This window comes from Pristiophorus japonicus, chromosome 6 (genome assembly GCF_044704955.1).
Source record: "Pristiophorus japonicus isolate sPriJap1 chromosome 6, sPriJap1.hap1, whole genome shotgun sequence".
Taxonomy (NCBI): domain Eukaryota; kingdom Metazoa; phylum Chordata; class Chondrichthyes; family Pristiophoridae; genus Pristiophorus; species Pristiophorus japonicus.
Window position 1 is genome coordinate 238,864,419 of NC_091982.1, and position 18,522 is coordinate 238,882,940.

The 18,522-nt window shown below is 47.0% G+C and overlaps 1 protein-coding gene across 4 annotated transcripts in view; it reads left to right on the forward strand.

The window, feature by feature from the left end:
- Positions 1 to 16,279: 16,279 nt before the first annotated feature.
- LOC139265419 (P2Y purinoceptor 1-like) overlaps positions 16,280 to 18,522 on the forward strand; it is a 169,983-nt gene continuing 167,740 nt past the window's right edge. The window contains exon 1 of one of the 4 annotated variants that reach the window (XM_070882418.1): positions 16,280 to 16,362. The gene's annotated coding sequence lies outside the window, so the exon portion shown is untranslated. Of the gene's footprint in view, positions 16,367 to 16,914; positions 16,977 to 18,522 lie in introns of those variants that run through there. The other 3 variants (XR_011593556.1, XM_070882419.1, XR_011593555.1) reach the window with 3 other exon arrangements.

Genomic DNA, 18,522 nt, shown 5'->3' on the forward strand with positions numbered 1-18,522 from the left:
TAAAAAACTTACGTCAGCAGTGCACCCAACGGTGACCACACAAGAATCCTGCACAGTGATATCCTGTTTGAGTTTATTAAGTGAGAATTATTGAGACACACCTAATTCAATATTTGCTTGCTCCTCAGTGCTTTGTTAATCATTAGTTGCATCATTTCGTTTTGTTCCAAAAAAGCCTTGAGTCAGTTTTTAGTTGGTACCTCCTACATTATTGGAGGTTTTGGGCTCGAGACCAATTCTGGATTTGGAAATGAGACCCTAGAGCTAAAATTTCACCGGGAAGCGAGTTTGTCACTCGTCCTGCCCCCAAATTCTGGCTGCACCCAGGCTCTACCACTGGAGGGAGTCACAGCACTTTGTAAGATCTGGATCACAAGTCACACACAGATTACCCAAAGGTCTTATGGGTTGTTAGGCATTTTATTAAAGAGCGACAGTTATCAGCATAATCAGATACAGCACACGATTAAGTGAGACATAGTAGACATTCAACCCGTGACAGATGAGAGCGATCTACGGCCCCGGAATGGAACGGACGGATGTTGAGGGAGAACAGTGGTCTCTGAGCTGGAGGAGGTGTTCGGCCGAAGCCAGCATGGGGGTGGTCCAACTCAGAGGTTTGAGCTTGACCAAGGTGTGAGGCCAAAGCCAGCATGAGATCTGCGGAGATACTGAAGAAATTCACCACTCTTTATTTTTTTGGGGTTGCGACAGTGTTCCGGGGCGGAAGTGCATTTGCAATGGGTTTGCCTGCCCCAACCAACCCCTTTATATCTATATTAATACAACCTATCTCACTAGCCACTCCTCACACACACTATCATCCTTGTCCAATTATACCAACTAACAAAACACAAGGGTAGCACTTGGGTGTTATTGCCAATGTTCATGTAAATTTTCTGTTAATGTGTTGTCAAACATCGAAATCTTTATTTTGAACACTTTGAGTTCATGGACAGATTTGTGTGCACCTTTGTGTAGCAGTGAGTTGCAGTGAATGGTGAGACATAAAGGTACCCTTCGCAATGGTGATGAGTGAGAAAGGAATGGCTTGAGCATTGCAGGGATGCTTTATGGTGCTGGTGTGGGGTGGTACCAACCTGGTGCATCATGTAGCAGTCAGGGTGTACAGCATCAAGTGAAGTAAATGTGGCCATGGTGAGGTCATCCCTGGCGTCCCAGGCAGCAATATGATTGGGTGTTGATGCCCTGTGCCCTGTGCAGCATCAGGTGATTGCAGAGAAGGTTGCTGGTATTATTGGTGGTGTGCCTGGTGATGCTGGTGTTGGGGTTGATCATGGTGGGTTTCTGAGGACCAAGGTGAGATTTGTTCAAGGGCACCGATGCTGATGAAATAGATGACAGGTGAGATTGAGATGACAGAAGCGATCAGTCAATGGTGAGAGTGGTTGCTCCAAAGAGGTGACAGCTGGCTTGTGGTTTTACTTTTTCTTCACCGCTTTGATCTATGGTGATCTCCAACTTGTGTCTATTTCACCATCACCTTGCTGCACCAATACCAAGTCTCATTCCTACAACAATAACCTCCACCCTCGGACTCTCTACCTTTCAAATAGCTTCTGGACTTCAATCGCCTCCTTTGGACATAAGAACATAAGAGCCCCCTCAGTTTCAATAAGATCACCTCTCATTCTTCTAAACTCCAATTAGTATAGGCCCAACATGCTCAACCTTCCTCATAAGTCAACCTCTTCATCTCAGGGATCAACCGAGTGAACCTTCTCTGAACAGCCTCCAATGCAAGTATATCCCTCCTTAAATAAGGAGACCAAAACTGTACGCAGTACTCCAGGTGTGGGCTCACCAATGCACTTAATACCGTTAATAAGAACATAAGAAATAGGAGCAGGAGTAGGCCATATGGCCCCTCGAGCCTGCTCCGCCATTCAATAAAATCATGTCTGATCTGATCATGGACTCAGCTCCACTTCCCCGCCTGCTCCCCATAACTCCTTATCCCCTTATCATTTAAGAAACTGTCTATTCCTGTCTCAAATTTATTCAATGTGCCAGCTTCCACAGCTCTCTGAGGCAGTAAATTCCACAGATTTACAAACCTCTGAAAGAAAAAATTGCTCCTCATCCAGTTTTAAATGAGTTGCCCCTTATTCTAAGATCATGCCTTATAGTTCTAGTCTCCCCCATCAGCGGAAACATCCTCCCTGCATTCACCTTGTCAAGCCCCCTCATAATCATATACGTTTCGATAAGATCACCTCTCATTCTTCTGAACTCCAATGAGTAGAGGCCCAACCTACTCAACCTTTCCTCATAAGTCAACCCTCTCATCCCCGGAATCAGCCAAAGGGGTAAGTGATTGGCTGGTGATGGGTGAGTAGCTTTTCTTTTTCTTTTTTATATCAGTAAGTAACCTGTTAACAGTGTTGTCGCCAAATTAAGTGTATCTAAGGGTTAAGTCATGGCAGGAGAGCTCGGTCGCGTGATATGCTCCTCTTGATCCATGTGGGAACTCAGGGACACTTCCGATGTCCCTGATGACTACGTGTGCGGGAAGTGTATCCGCCTCCAGCTCCTGACGGACCGCGTTGCGGAATTGGAGCTGAGGGTGGATTCACTCTGGAGCATCCATGAGGCTGTGAATGATGTGAGTAACACGTGTAGCGAGTTGGTCTTACCGCAGGTGAAAGATCCACAGCCAGATAGGGAATGGAAGACCAGCAGGAAGAGCAGTGCAAGGAAGGTAGTGCAGAGGTCTCCTGCGGTCATCCCCCTGCAAAACAGATACACCGCTTTGAGTACTGTTGAGGGGGATGACTCATCAGGGGAGGGCAGCAGCAGCCATGTTCATGGCACCGTGGCTGGCTCTGCTGCACAGGAGGGCAGGAAAAAGAGTGGGAGAGCGATAGTGATAGGGGATTCAATTGTAAGGGGAATAGATAGTCGTTTCTGCGGTCGCAACCGAGACTCCAGGCTGGTATGTTGCCTCCCTGGTGCAAGGGTCAAGGATGTCTCGGAGCGGGTGCAGGACATTCTGAAAAGGGAGGGTGAACAGCCAGTTGTCTTGGTTCACATTGGTGCCAATGATATAGGTAAAAAAAAGGGATGAGGTCCGACGAGACGAATTTAAGGAGCTAGGAGCTAAATTGAAAAGTAGGATCTCAAAATTAGTAATCTCGGGATTGCTACCAGTGCCACGTGCTAGTCAGAGTAGGAATTGCAGGATAGCTCAGATGAATATGTGGCTTGAGCAGTGGTGCAGCAGGGAGGGATTCAAATTCCTGGGGTATTGGAACCGGTTCTGGGGGAGGTGGGACCAGTACAAACCGGACGGTCTGCACCTAGGCAGGACCGGAACCAATGTCCTGTGGGGAGTGTTTGGTCATGCTGTTGGGGAGGAATTAAACTAACATGGCAGGGGGATGGGAATCAATGCAGGGAGACAGAGGGAAACAAAATGGAGACAGAAGCAAAAGACAGAAAGAAGATGAGTAAAACTGAAGGGCAGAGAAACCCAAGGCAAAAAGCAAAAAGGGCCACTATACAGCAAAATTCTAAAGGGTCAAAGTGTAATAAAAAGGCAAGCCTGAAAGCTCGGTGCCTCAATGCGAGGAGTATTCGGAACCCAGGAGAGGGCTCTGAGCTAGTTAGAGTGGGTGAGAGCTCAGATGAACAGGACCCCAAGAAAGAATGCAAAAGGCAGGAGGCAACAGAGCAGAGCAGCACTGGGGTAAGTGTAAACCACAAGGTGATAGGAAGGGACAATATGTATGAATATAAAGGGGCTGCAGGAGGAGTCAAAACTAAAAATCATGGTTTAAAAACTAGTATTAAAACACTTTACCTAAACGCATGCAGCATTTGAAATAAAGTAAATGAGTTGACGGCACAAATCATTACAAATGAGTATGATTTGGTGGCCATTACAGAAACGTGGTTGCAGGGTGGCCAAGACTGGGAATTAAACATACAGGGGTATCTGACAATTCGGAAAGATAGACAAGAAGGGAAAGGAGGTGGGGTAGCTCTGTTAATAAAGGATGATATCAGTGCAGTTGTGAGAGATGATATTGGCTCTAATGAACAAAATGTTGAATCATTGTGGGTGGAGAATAGAGATAGTTAGGGGAAAAAGTCACTGGTGGGTGTAGTTTATAGACCCCAAATAATAACTTCACGGCGTACAATAATCAAGGGAATAATGGAGACATGTGAAAAAAGGAACGGCAGTAATCATGGGGGATTTTAACCTACATATCAATTGGTCAAATCAAATCGCACGGGGTAGCCTTGAGGAGGAATTCATAGAATGCATACGGGATTGTTTCTTAGAACAGTATGTTACAGAACCTACAAGGGAGCAAGCTATCTTAGATCTGGTTCTGTGTAATGAGACAGGAATAATAAACGATCTCCTAGTAAAAGATCCTCTCGGAATGAGTGATCACAGTATGGTTGAATTTGTAATACAGATTGAGGGTGAGGAAGTAGTGTCTCACTCGAGCGTACTATGCTTAAACAAAGGGGACTACAGTGGGATGAGGGCAGAGTTGGCTAAAGTAGACTGGGAACACAGACTAAACGGTGGCACAATTGAGGTACAGTGGAGGACTTTTAAGGAGCTCTTTCATAGTGCTCAACAAAAATATATTCCAGTGAAAAAGAAGGGCGGTAAGAGAAGGGATAACCAGCCGTGGACAACCAAGGAAATAAAGGAGAGCATCAAATTAAAAACCACTGCGTATAAGGTGGCCAAGGTTAGTGGGAAACTGGAAGTTTGGGAACATTTTAAACGACAGCAAAGAATGACGAAGAAAGCAATAAAGAAAGGAAAGATAGATTACGAAAGCAAACTTGCGCAAAACATAAAAACAGATAGTAAAAGCTTTTACCGATATATAAAACGGAAAAGAGTGACTAAAGTAAATGTTGGTCCCTTAGAAGATGAGAAGGGGGATTTAATAATGGGAAATGTGGAAATGGCTGAGACCTTAAACAATTATTTTGCTTCGGTCTTCACAGTGGAAGACACAAAAACCAGGCCAAAAATTGCTGGTCACGGAAATGTGGGAAGGGAGGACCTTGAGATAATCACTATCACTCGGGGGGTAGTGCTGGACAGGCTAATGGGACTCAAGGTAGACAAGTCCACTGGTCCTGATGAAATGCATCCCAGGCTATGAAAAGACATGGCGGAAGTTATAGCAGAAGCATTCGTTATAATCTACCAAAATTCTCTGGACTCTGGGGAGGCACCAGCGGATTGGAAAGCAGCTAATGTAACGCCTCTGTTTAAAAAAAGAGGCAGACTAAAGGCAGGTAACTATAGGCCGGTTCGTTTAACATCTGTAGTGGGGAAAATGCTTGAAGCTATCATTAAGGAAGAAATAGCGGGACATCTAGATCGGAATAGTGCAATCAAGCAGACGCAACATGGATTCATGAAGGGGAAATCATGTTTAACTAATTTACTGGAATTCTTTGAGGACATAACGAGCATGGTGGATAAAGGTGTACCAATGATGTGGTGTATTTAGATTTCCAAAAGGCATTCGATAAGGTACCACACAAAAGATTACTGCAGAAGATAAAGGTATGCGGAGTCAGAGGAAATGTATTAGCATGGATCGAGAATTGGCTGGCTAACAGAAAGCAGAGAGTCGGGATAAATGGGTCCTTTTCAGGTTGGAAATTGGTGGTTAGTGGTATGCCACAGGGATCGGTGCTGGGACCACAACTGTTTACAATATACATAGATGACCTGGAAGAGGGGACAGAGTGTAGTGTAATAAAATTTGCAGATGACAAAAAGATTAGTGGGAAAGCGGATTGTGTAGAGGACACAGAGAGGCTACAAAGAGATTTAGATAGGTTAAGCGAATGGGCTAAGGTATGGTAGATGGAATACAACGTCGGAAATTGTGAGGTCATCCACCTTGGAAAAAAAAAAGTAAAAGGGAATATTATTTGAATGGGGAGAAATTACAACATGCTGCGGTGCAGAGGTGCCTGGGGATCCTTGTGCATGAATCCCAAAAAGTTAGTTTGCAGGTGCAGCAGGTAACCAGGAAGGCGAATGGCATGTTGGCCTTCGTTGTGAGAGGGATGGAGTACAAAAGCAGGGCGGTCCTGCTGCAGCTGTACAGGGTATTGGTGAGGCCGCACCTGGAGTACTGTGTGCAGTTTGGTCACCTTACTTAAGGAAGGATATACTAGCTTTGGAGGGGCTTCAGAGACGATTCAATAGGCTGATACCAGAGATGAGGGGGTTACCTTATGATGATAGATTGAGTAGACTGGGTCTTTACTCGTTGGAGTTCAGAAGGATGAGGGGTGATCTTATAGAAACATTTAAAATAATGAAAGGGATAGACAAGATAGAGGCGGAGAGGTTGTTTCCACTGGTCGGGGAGACTAGAACTAGGGTGCACAGCCTCAAAATACGGGGGAGCCAATTTAAAACCGAGTTGAGAAGGAATTTCTTCTCCCAGAGGGTTGTGAATCTGTGGAATTCTCTGCCCAAGGATCTATTCAAATCACAGATAGATAGATTTTTAACCAATAAGGGAATTAAGGGTTACGGGGAGCGGGCGGGTAAGTGGAGCTGAGTCCACGGCCAGATCAGCCATGATCTTGTTGAATGGCGGAGCAGGCTCGAGGGGCTAGATGGCCTACTCCTGTTCCTAATTCTTATGTTCTTATGTTCTTATAACCTAGTGAACCTTCTCTGAACTGTCTCCAAAGCAAGTATATCCTTATGTAAATATGGAAACCAAAACTGCACACAGTATTCCAGGTGTGGTCTCACCAAAACCTTATATATCTGTAGCAAGACTTCCCTGCTTTTATACTCCATCCCCTTTGCAATAAAGGCCAAGATACCATTGGCTTTCCTGATAACTATCCTTTTGTGTTTCATGCATAAGTACCCCCAGGTCCTGCTATACTGCTGTACTTTGCAATCTTTCTCCATTTAAATAATAACTTTCTCTTTGATTTTTTCTGCCAAAGTGCATGGCCTCACGGTTTCCAACATCATACTCCATATGCCAAATTTTTGTCCACTCACTTAGCCTGTCTATATCCTTTTGCAGATTTTTTGTATCCTTCTCACACATTGCTTTTCCTCCCATCTTTGTATCGTCAGCAAACTTTATGTTACACTCAGTCCCTTCTTCCAATTCGTTAATACAGTTTGTAAATAGTTGGGGTCCCAGCACTGATCCCTGCGGCACCCACTAGTTACTTATTGCTAACCTGAGAATGTTATCCCGACACTCTGTTTTCTGTTAGTGAGCCAATCCTCTATCCATGCTAATATATTACCCCTAACCCCATGAACTGTTATCTTGTGCAGCAACCTTTTATGTGGCATCTTGTCAAATGCCTTCTGGAAGTCCAAATACATCACATCCACTGGTTCCCCTTTATCCACCCTGTTCATTACATTCTCAAAGAATTCCAGCAAATTTGTCAAACATGACTTCCCCTTCATAAATCCATGCTGACTCTGCCTGACCATATTTTGCTTATGCAAATTTTCTGCTGCTGCTTCTTTAATAATGGACTCCAACATTTTCCCAACTACAGATGTTCGGCTCATTCGTCTATAGTTTCCTGGTTTTTGTCTGCCTCCTTTTTTAACTAGGGTCGTTACATTTGCAGTTTTCCAATCTACTGGGACCTACCCAGAATCCAGGGAATTTTGGTAAATTACAACCAATGCATGCACAATACCTGCCGTTACTTCTCTTAAGGCCCTAGGATGCAAGCCATCAGGTCCAGGGGATTTATCTGCTTTTAGTCCCATTACCTTACTGAGTTGTAGCAAGACTTCTTTGCTTTTATACTCCATCCCCTTTGCAATAAAGGCCAGCATTCCATTTGCCTTCTTGATTACTTGCTGTACCTGCATATTAACATTTTGTGTTTCATGCACCAGGAACCCCCAGGTCCCTCTGTACTGTAGCACTTTGTAATCTCGATAGTGGCTCATCAATGCTCCATGTTGGCTTTATCCTGCTCATGTCGGATTTGTCCCTCCATGGGATCTCTGCCTTGGACCCTGGTCTCCATACTATTGTCTCCAACATATTGCCTGCTACCAGGAAATAGTCATCCCATTAATTACTACACTCAACCAGGCCTACATTAAAGGCGCTATATAAAAACAGTTTGTTGTTGAAGAGCGGTGGAGGCATGTGAGGAAAACAAGCACCTCATGGAGCAGTCAGGCCAAGTTGCCTGTTTCTATGCTATAGACTCGATGCAGTAGTCTCCTGCCATACTGTGCTATGACAGATAAATGCCCGCCAACTACCACCTTTTTTTGACCACCATCACAAGCATTTAGACTTTTGCTGTTTCCTTTAAAGGAGGTTACCAGTGGCAATGCTGTCAAAATATCAATTGAAGGGTCAATGCACCATTGGGTATGAATACATGCTGAAACCTTGCGTGTTGTGTTTGCACTCATCAAATAACTGGAGGGGAAGGAACATTCTTCCGCATTTGCTTTTCAGTGTCGTCATGGAGACAGTCCCAAGTCATTATGGTCAGTCACTTGCAGAGCAAAGCTCCCTTTACTCTAAACCACTGATGATCCCCAGTCTGAGAGCTCATATTGGATCATCATCATCATAGGCAGTCCCTGGAACCAAGGAAGACTTGCTTCCACTCTTAAAATGAGTCCTTAGGTGGCTGGACAGTCCAATACGAGAACCAAAGTCCCTGTCACAAGTGGGACAGATAGTCGTTGAGGGAAAGGGTGGGTTGGACTGGTTAGCCACACACTCTTTCCACTGCCTGCACTCAAACTCGCCGCCGCAAGCAAATCTAATGGGTGCCTCATAACTTTGTGATATTTATATCCTATTAATACAAACTTCTTTTCCTTTCTCCCTCATGTGTTCATCAAGTTTCCAGGTAAATGCATCTGTGTTATTCGCCTCAACTCCATTTGGTAGCTAAACCCTTTATTGGAATAGTTATGCCGCTGTAAGCAGGATGGAGCCGGCTTGGAGCATTGACAAGCCCCTATCAAGATTGCAAAATGCTGCAGTACAGAAGGACCTGGGGGTCCTGGTGCATGAAGCACAAAAAGTTAATATGCAGGTACAGCAATAATCAGGAAGGCAAATGGAATGTTGGTCTTTATTGCAAGGGGGATAGAGTATAAAAATAGGGAAGTCTTGCTACAACTGTACAGGGTATTGGCAAGGCCACACCTGGAGTACTACATACTGTTTTGGTCTCCGTATTTAAGGAAGGATATACTTGCATTGGACACAGTTCAGAGAAGGTTCACTAGGTTGATTCCTGAGACGATGGGGTTGACTTATGAAAAAAGCTTGAGCAGGTTGGGCCTATACACATTGGAGTTTAGAAGAAAGAGAGGTGATCTTATAGAAACATATAAGATACTGAGGGGGCTTGACAAGGTAGATGCAGAGAGGATGTTTCCCCTCGTAGGGGAATCCAGAACTAGGGGGCATAGTTTCAGAATAAAGGGTCGCCAAGTTAGAACTGATATGAGGAGGAATTTCTTCTTTCAGAGGGTTGTAAATCTGTGGAATTCTCTGACCCAGTGGAGGCTGGGTCATTGAATATATTTAAGGTGGAGCTAGACAGATTTTTGAGTGATAAGGTAGTCAAGGGTTATGGGGAGTGGGCAGGGAAATGAAACTGAGCCGAAGATCAGATCAGTCATGATCTTATTAAATGGCTGAGCATGGCCGACTCCTGCTCCTATTTCTCATCTTCCTATGTAAGGGGTTCGGATAGGGGAAGAGTTAATGTTAGGGGAGAGTTAATGTTAGGGGACAGTTAGGTTAGGGGGAGAGTTAGTGTTAGGGGAGAGTTAGGGTAGGAGAGAGTTAGTGTCAGGGGAGAGTTAGGTTAGGGAAAATTTAGGGTAGGGGGAGAGTTAGTGTTAGGAGAGGGTTAGGTTAGGGGAGAGTTAGGGTAGGGGGAGAGTTAGGGTAAGGGAGAGTTAGGGTAAGGGGGAGTTAGGGTAGGGGGAGAGTTAGGGTAAGGGGAGAGTTAGGGTAAGGGGGAGTTAGGGTAGGGGGAGAGTTAGGGTAAGGGGAGAGTTAGGGTAGGGGGAGAGTTAGGGTAGGGGGAGAGTTAGGTTAAGGGAGAGTTAGGGTAGGGGAGAGTTAGTGTTTGGGGAGAGTTAGGGTGGGGGAGAGTTCGGGTAAGGGGGAGTTAGGGTAGGGGGAGAGTTAGTGTTCGGGGAGAATTAGGGTAGGGGGAGTTAGGGTCGGGGGAGAGTTAGGGTGGGGGAGAGCTAGTGGTAGGGGAGGGTTAGGTTAGGGGAGAGTTAGGGTAAGGGGGAGTTAGGGTAGGGGGAGAGTTAGGGTAAATGGAGAGTTAGTGTTTGGGGAGAATTAGGGTAGGGGGAGTTAGGGTCGGGGGAGAGCTAGGGTGGGGGAGAGTTAGTGTTGGGGGAGAGTTAGGGTAGGGGGAGAATTAGAGTAAGGGGAGAGTTAAGGTAGGGGGAGAGTTAGGGTAGGGGGAGAGTTACGGTCAGTGAGAGCTAGGGTAGGGGAAAGTTAGGGTAAGGGGAGAGTTAGGGTAAGGGGAGAGTTAGTGTAGGGGAGAGTTAGCATAGGGGGAGAGTTAGGATAAAGGGGGAGAGTTAGGGTAAGGGGAGAGTTAGGGTAAGGGGAGAGTTAGTGTAGGGGAGAGTTAGAGTAAGGGGAGAGTTAGGGTAGGGGAGAGTTAGGGTAGTGGGAAAGTTAGGGTAGGTGGATAGTAGGGTAGAGGGAGAGTTAGGGTAAAGGGAAGAGTTAGGGTAGAAGGAGAGTTAAGGTAAAGGGGAGAGTTTGGTTGGGGGAGAGTTAGGATAGAGGGAGAGTTAGGGTAGGGGGAGAGTTAGGGTCAGGGAGAGTTAGTGTCGGGGGAGAGTTAAGATAAGGGAGTCCATGAAAATGAGCCAATATTTGCAGAGAGGGTTCCCACACGGGAAAAAAAGTTTTCAAAAGATGGTAATATATGAACAGTTAAAACAACGGAGGAATAATCTAGGGTGCTTGACAACTGTCATGTTTGTAACCTTCACATAACTGTAACCCTTATGTAACAACACTGTACACTGTATACACCTGAGTAATGCACACCTTGACCACAGGGGTTGAACATTTGGGAGGCACTCCTCACCTGGTCATCCAGGTATATAAAGGGAGGTCCCATGCAGGGTCAGCACTTCTTGGTCCTGGAAATAAAGGTTCGGGTCACATAGTGACCTTGTCTGCAGTACATGCCTCATGTGATTCTACAGTAAAGTGTAAGGACACCACATTTGGCGACGAGAAACGGAATCAACGACCCACGAGAATGGCCACCGGTAGCACAGAGGAATGGTACTGTGTTGGTGAGGACTGGGACGATTTCGTTGAGAGGCTCCAGCAGAGCTTTGTCACGAAGGACTGGCTGGGAGAGGAAGCGGCTGACAAGCGGAGGGCGCACTACTGACCAGTTGTGGATCCAAGACGTATGCACTGATGAAAGACCTGCTCGCACCCGAGAAGCCAACGGACAAGTCTTTTGAAGAGCTCAGCACTCTGATCGGTGAGAACCTCAAACCGGCGAGCAGTATGCACATGGCCCGGCACCGATTCTACACACACCGGCGTTGGGAGGGACAAAGCATATCGGACTTCATTGCGGACCTTCGGCATTTGGCCAGCCTCTGTAAGTTCACAGACGCCTGCAGGGGGGAGATGTTAAGGGATTTCTTCATTGAGGGCATTGGTCTTGCCGGGATTTTCAGGAAGCTTATTGAGACCAAGGACTTGACTTTGGAAAGGGCAACGTTGATAGCTCAGACCTTCATGGCAGGGGAAGAGGAGACCAAGATAATTTATGCGCGCAGCTCTGGTTCCAACGTGGCGATGGACCAGGGAGTTAACATTGTAAACGAGATTCAGAACCACGCAGGCAGGCAAGGGCAAGTCAACACCGCCCAGGCAGCTACAGGCTCGAGAGTGGGCCAGCAACAGAACAATGGCAGGGGGATCGGGTATTCACGCCATCACAAGGGACAATGCATCCCGGGATGGGACTATTGACACTCAGCAACAGAGTGTTCAGGAGTAATCAAAGAGACAATCAGAGAGGAATGCCTGTTAACAGTTCCTTTGTTCACAACAATCTCAGCTCATGCTGGAGGTGCGGTGGCAAACATGCTGCAAGAACCTGTAGGTTTCAGCAATTTATCTGCAGAAACTGTAACTTCAGTGGACATCTGGCCAGAATGTGCAGAAAGCCTGTAGTGAGGCTAGTTTATGAGGCAGAGGAATCAGTCGAGGGTTCTGCAAGGCAGAGTGATGCTTGGGGCAAAGCCATGGAAGCTGAAGTTCAGCGGGTTCATGTGGCAGATGTCCACAACTCGTATACCAAAACGCCACCTATGATGATGAAAGTTCTATTAAATGGCATCCCGGTACGCATGGAGCTGGACACAGGAGCCAGCCAGTCACTTATGAGTGCCCAACAATTTGAAAAACTATGGCCACTCAAAGCTAACAGGCCCAAACTGGAATGCATTGACACGCAGTTATGGACGTACACCAGAAAGATCATCCCAGTACTAGGCAGTGCAAACTTGGTGATCACACACAATGGATCGGAGAACCGGCTGCCACTCTGGATTGTCCCGTGGAATGGTCCTGCACTCTTGGGGAGGAGCTGGTTAGCCGAGATGAACTGGAAATGGGGGGATGAGCACGCCATTTCATCAGTGGAGCGAAGTTCATGCTCACAGGTCCTACAGAAATTCGAGCCACTTTTTCAACCAGGTGTCGGGACTTTTAAAGGCACCAAAGTAGTGATACGCATCACCCCGGACGCCAGACCAGTGCACCACAAAGCCAGAGCCGTGCCGTATGTGATGTGTGAGAGAATTGACTCGGTCAGGATTTGTGGCGACTACAAGGCCACCATCAACCGAGTGTCACTACAGGACCAATGCCCACTTCTGAGAGCGGAGGATCTTTTTGCCCTGCTGGCAGGTGGCAAACTGTTCACCAAGTTCGACCTCACTTCAGCCTACATGACTCAGGAACTGGCTGAAGAATCCAAGCTACTGACCACCATCACTAAGCACAAGGGGCTATTCGTTTACAACAGTTGTCCGTTTGGCATTCGTTCAGCGGCCGCTATCTTCCAGAGGAACATGGAAAGCTTGCTACAATCCATCCCTGGAACAATCGTATTCCAAGATGACATCCTAATCACGGGTCGAGACACTGGGAAACACCTCCACAACCTGGAGGAGGTGTTACGACGACTGGACCGGGTAGGCTTGCGACTAAAGAAGTCCAAGCGTGTGTTTTTGGCCCCAGAGGTTGAGTTTTTGGGCAGGAGGGTTGCCGCAGATGGGATCCAGCCTACCGAATCCAAAACGGAGGCGATCCGTCGTGCGCCCAGGCCCGGCAACACATCAGAGTTGCGGTCATTTCTGGGACTATTGAACTACTTCAGGAACTTTCTGCCGAACTTAAGCACATTGTTGGAGCTGCTGCACGTGCTCCTGCGTAGGGGTTGTGAATGGTTTTGGGGGGACTGTCAAGAACGGGCTTTCAATTGGGCGCGGAATCTGCTTTGTTCCAACAAGCTGTTGACCTTGTACAACCCTGTAAGAAACTGGTTTTAACGTGTGATGCATCATCCTATGGGGTTAGGTGCGTGTTGCAGCAGAGTAATGATGAGGGCCAACTCCAACCTGTGGCTTATGCCTCCAGGTCGCTCTCCCAAACAGAACGGGGATATGGGATGGTTGAAAAGAAAACACTCGTATGTGTCCAGGGGGTGAAAAAGATGCACCAGTACTTTTTCGGCAGAAGGTTCGAGTTAGAAATGGACCACAAACCGTTAACATCCCTGTTGTCCGACAGCAAGGCTGTCAATGCCAATGCGTCAGCTCGCATACAACAGTGGGCCCTCACGCTGGCTGCGTATGACGACACCTTACGGCACCGGCCAGGCACCAAATATTGCGCTGATGCGCTCAGCAGGCTCCCACTGGCAACCACCGAGGGGGCGTCGGAGCAAAGCGCGGAGATGGTCATGGCTGTTGAGGCTTTCAACACCACAGGCTCCCCTATCACAGCCCGCCAGATCAAAATCTGGACCAACAGAGATTCCCTCCTATGCCTGATAAAGAAAGGTGTCCTGACTGGGGATTGGGTGCCCGCACACGGAGCATGCCCCGAGGAGGTCAGGCCATTTCACAGACGGATGGACGAGCTCTCCATCCAAGCCGACTGCCTTCTATGGGGCAGCCGGGTAGTCATGCCCCAGAAAGGAAGGGAAGCATTCATCAGGGAACTCCACAGCGAGCACCCAGGCATCGTGCTAATGAAGGCCATTGCCCGGTCACATGTATGGTGGCCGGGAATTGACTTAGACCTGGAACACTGGGTTCGCAGGTGCACGACGTGTGCTCAGCTGGGAAATGCCCCCAGGGAGGCCCCACTCAGCCCGTGGCTCTGGCCCACCAGGCCATGGTCACGTATTCACGTAGACTACGTGGGCCCGTTCATGGGAAAAATGTTCCTGATTGAATTCGTGCACGACATCCACCACCGTGGAGAGTCTGCGTATGATCTTTGCAACCCACGGCTTGCCAGACATCCTGGTTAGCAACAACGGCCCGTGTTTCACTAGCTATGAATTCCAGGAGTTTATGTTGGGTAATGGTATCAAACACGTCAGGACAACACCGTTCAAGCCGGCTTCCAATGGCCAGGCGAAACGTGCGGTTCAAATCATAAAACAGGGCATGCTCCGGATTCAAGGACCCTCCCTTCAGTACCGCCTAGCATGCCTCCTGCTGGCCTATAGGTCCCGACCGCATTCGCTCACGGGAGTCCCGCCCCCGGAACTGCTCATGAAACGCACGCTTAAAACGCGGCTGTCCCTGATTCATCCAGCCCTGTCAGACATTGTTGAGGGCAAGCACCAGTCCCAAATTGAGTGCCATGATCGCAACTCAGTGGGGAGATGCATAGAAATCGATGACCCTGTATTCGTTCTCAATCATGCTTTGGGACCCAAGTGGCTTGAGGGTACTGTAATTGGCAAAGAGGGGAATAGGGTCATAGTGGTCAGACTTAACAATGGGCAGATATACTGCAAACATCTGGACCAAGTAAAGAAAAGGTTCAGCATGGACACCGAGGAACCTGAGGAAGATCATGAGATGTCACCCACACCACTGCCAGTGGACGAGCAACAAGGACATTCACCAGCATGCACAGTCCCTGCGGCCAGCCCGGACAGGCCGGAATCACCTCAGGCAACAGAGACGCATGCCAAGGCCCAACCACCAGAGCCCCAACTGTGGCGCTCCACGAGAAAGCATCGACCGCCTGAAAGACTCAATCTTTAACCCAAAGACGTTGGGGGGGGGAGGTGATGTCATGTTTGTAACCTTCACGTAACTGTAACCCTTATGTAATAACACTATACACTGGATACACCTGAGTAATGCACACCTTGACCACGGGGGGGGGGGGGGGGAGGTGGTGAACTTGTGGGAGACACTCCTCACCTGGACATCCAGGTATATAAAGGGAGGTCCCACGCAGGGTCAGCACTCCTTGGTCCTGGGAATAAAGATTCAGGTCACGTAGTGACTTTGTCTGCAGTACATGCCTCGTGTGATTCTATAGTAAGGTGTAAGGACACCACAACAACCTTCAGCAATTATTAAAAAATAGATTTTTTTTGGACGCTCCCTTAAGCACTTATACCTTTATGGCCTGCAGCAGTTAGTTAATTATTCAAGTGCTGCTCCCAGCATGAGAATATGTCGTTGGTGCCTGTGTAAATTGTCCGCTGGGAGCATGTACCGACTGGCTTCAGAGAGAGTGTTAGAAACGTCACGATGTCCTCACTTCCCCATCCTTGTGGTTAAATGCCAAGTAAAGCTGTTCCCCTGAAATGCAAAGTCTATTTTAATCCTGACCATAAATATGATGAAAGGGCAGTCTGGATCTACACTGACTCGCAACTTCAGCAATTGGTTCAACAGGAAACGACCGATTGCTGAAACAGAGTCTCTGCTGTTGTCCGCTTCAGTCCTGCTGATCAGTTCCCTAGTCAGAAATGTGTCGGATCATGAGGAGTCCAGCACCCGTGCTGTGTGCGATTTAACCGAGAGAGTTTGGTGACACTTGAGGACAGAGAACACTTCGAGCATTCACACGAGAAGCGCGTGTGTGTGTGTGCTGGAGGAGCCGCCGCTTTCAATGGAAGGAATCACAATCGCAACTTCACTGCGATTCGCTCACCCCCACAACTGACATTTGGATCTTGCTGTGCGCAAAAAAAACAGCAGCGATGTCCCGCTGAATGTTTTGAAACCTGCAAGATGCGGTAGGTACGTTTCATCTCTTAACATGCATTCAAACATGCTTGTTCCAAAGAGCACATTTGTGATTCGCCTCGTTTCACTCTGTTTTGTAACGCGACAGGTTTATGTACACCATGGCCAAGATAAAGGGATATCTGCCGGTGACAGTGATTCTTGCATTCTCCACGGAAAATCATCAACATCGTTAGCTGTATGGCAAACTTCACTCTGGCATACTGTCACTCTCCCAGTTACAGTGTCACACTCCCAGTTACACCCTCATTCTCCCAGCTTTACTAGTAGGTGATGTACCAATGCCAGGTTCGTTTTGGATCCAGATCTTAAGCTCGATTACATTTCAGCCAAGACCTCCCCTTTTCCCGACACTGCCTTACAGACTTTCAAGTTCACACTTGTTGCGTTATAACTCCAGTCCAGTGCGAAACCATTTCTTCCCATTGTATGGAATTGTGTTAAATGTTATGAACCAACGTATTGCCTATGTTTGTTTCCTTGCTCTTCTGTACTAGTCCAACGATGGTTACTGTGCGGTGTAAGAACAGCCTGCACAGTGCACGTGAAGATAGGTCTCCCATCACCACCGCAGTCTGTCGGGCTATTGGGAACTAGCAGCTTGGTGAGTGGACTAATTGGGTAGCTGTTTCAAACAGCCGAATGGCCTCCTCCTGTGCTGCATGATTCTATGGGGGGACAATTTTAACCAAATCAGCCCCTCGGGAAACTGACGGGAATACATGCAACGTTGGTTATTTTATTCCTGCCCGATTTCCAATGGAGAGTAATATCGAGCAATTCCAAATTGCCCCCACAATGATTCCATGATTATATAACGCAGAGAGTTCTGGTTAATGAAAGGGGTTGCGGTGTATATGGTTTGCACATGAGTAACATCTACCCTCTCAGGTGGGCGCAAAAGATCCCACGGCACTATTGGAAGAAGAGCAGAGGTGTTATGCCTGTTGGCCTGGCCAATATTTATCCCTCAACCAACATCATTAGCTGGTCATTATCAGATTGCTGATTACAAGAACTAGCTGTATGCAATTTTGGTTGCCACATTACAACAGTGACTACACCTCAAAGGCACTTCATTGGCTGTCAAGCACTTTGGGACATCTGGTGGTCGTGAAAGGCACTATATAAATGCAAGTCTTTCTTTTATAAAATTCTTAACCATGCAAAACAATTGTGTCCTCGGAAGGATATAAAGGTATACGGTGGGGTGGGTGTTGACAATTTTATGTGCTGCAATTACTCTGACAATTAACACGTGAGCATCACTGGTCCAAGTGATGAAAAAGGGTGATTCCTAAACTGGGCACTCTCGGTAAAGAGCAGTTCCTTTTAAGGACTGTCCCTCAAGAAATTTTGAGGATCTGAAATGCATTGCCGGAAAGGCTGGTGGAGGCAGACTAAAGTTTATCTTTCAAAAGGGAGTTGGATAAATATCTAAAGGGAAAAAAAATTCAGGGCTATGGGGAAAGGGCGGGGTAGTGGGATAGAGTCAGCATGGGTTTGACGGGCCGAATGGCCGCCTTCTGTGCTGTATGATTCTATGAAATCTGCCTCTTCAGTTCCTCAGACTGTGACTTGCACTGAGCGCTTCGAATGGTGGGATCACTTCGCTAACCCCTTTTATATGTGATATCTTTTGTCCCTGATTATATTTCCAATTTGCATTCTTTATTTATGTATGGGAGTATCTGCAAAACAGACTATAACAAAATATAATCATGCTTTTCCTGCTACGCTGCTTTATTAATGGCTTTGATGGGAATCACCACTGGTTTCTAGAATACTGGGTTTAAACATTTCTCTGTGAAGATGTCGCGATAAATATACAAACATTCTGGGTACCCCCTGCAAATACTAGCACAGTCCAGGGGATCCCTGACAATACTGAGACATTCTGGGGATCACGTGCAAGCATTGACACACACGAATGTTTTCATTCTGGGAGTCTCCATTGCTGAGAACATTTTTAATTAGTATGCAGCAACAGAAATAAGAATATAAGAAATAGGAGCTGGATTAGGCCATTTGGCCACTCGAACCTACTCCGTCATTCAATAAGATCATGAAATCAGTTCCACTTCCCTGCCCACTCCCCACAATCCTTTACACTCTTATCGCTCAAAAATCTGTCTATCTCTGCCTTAAAT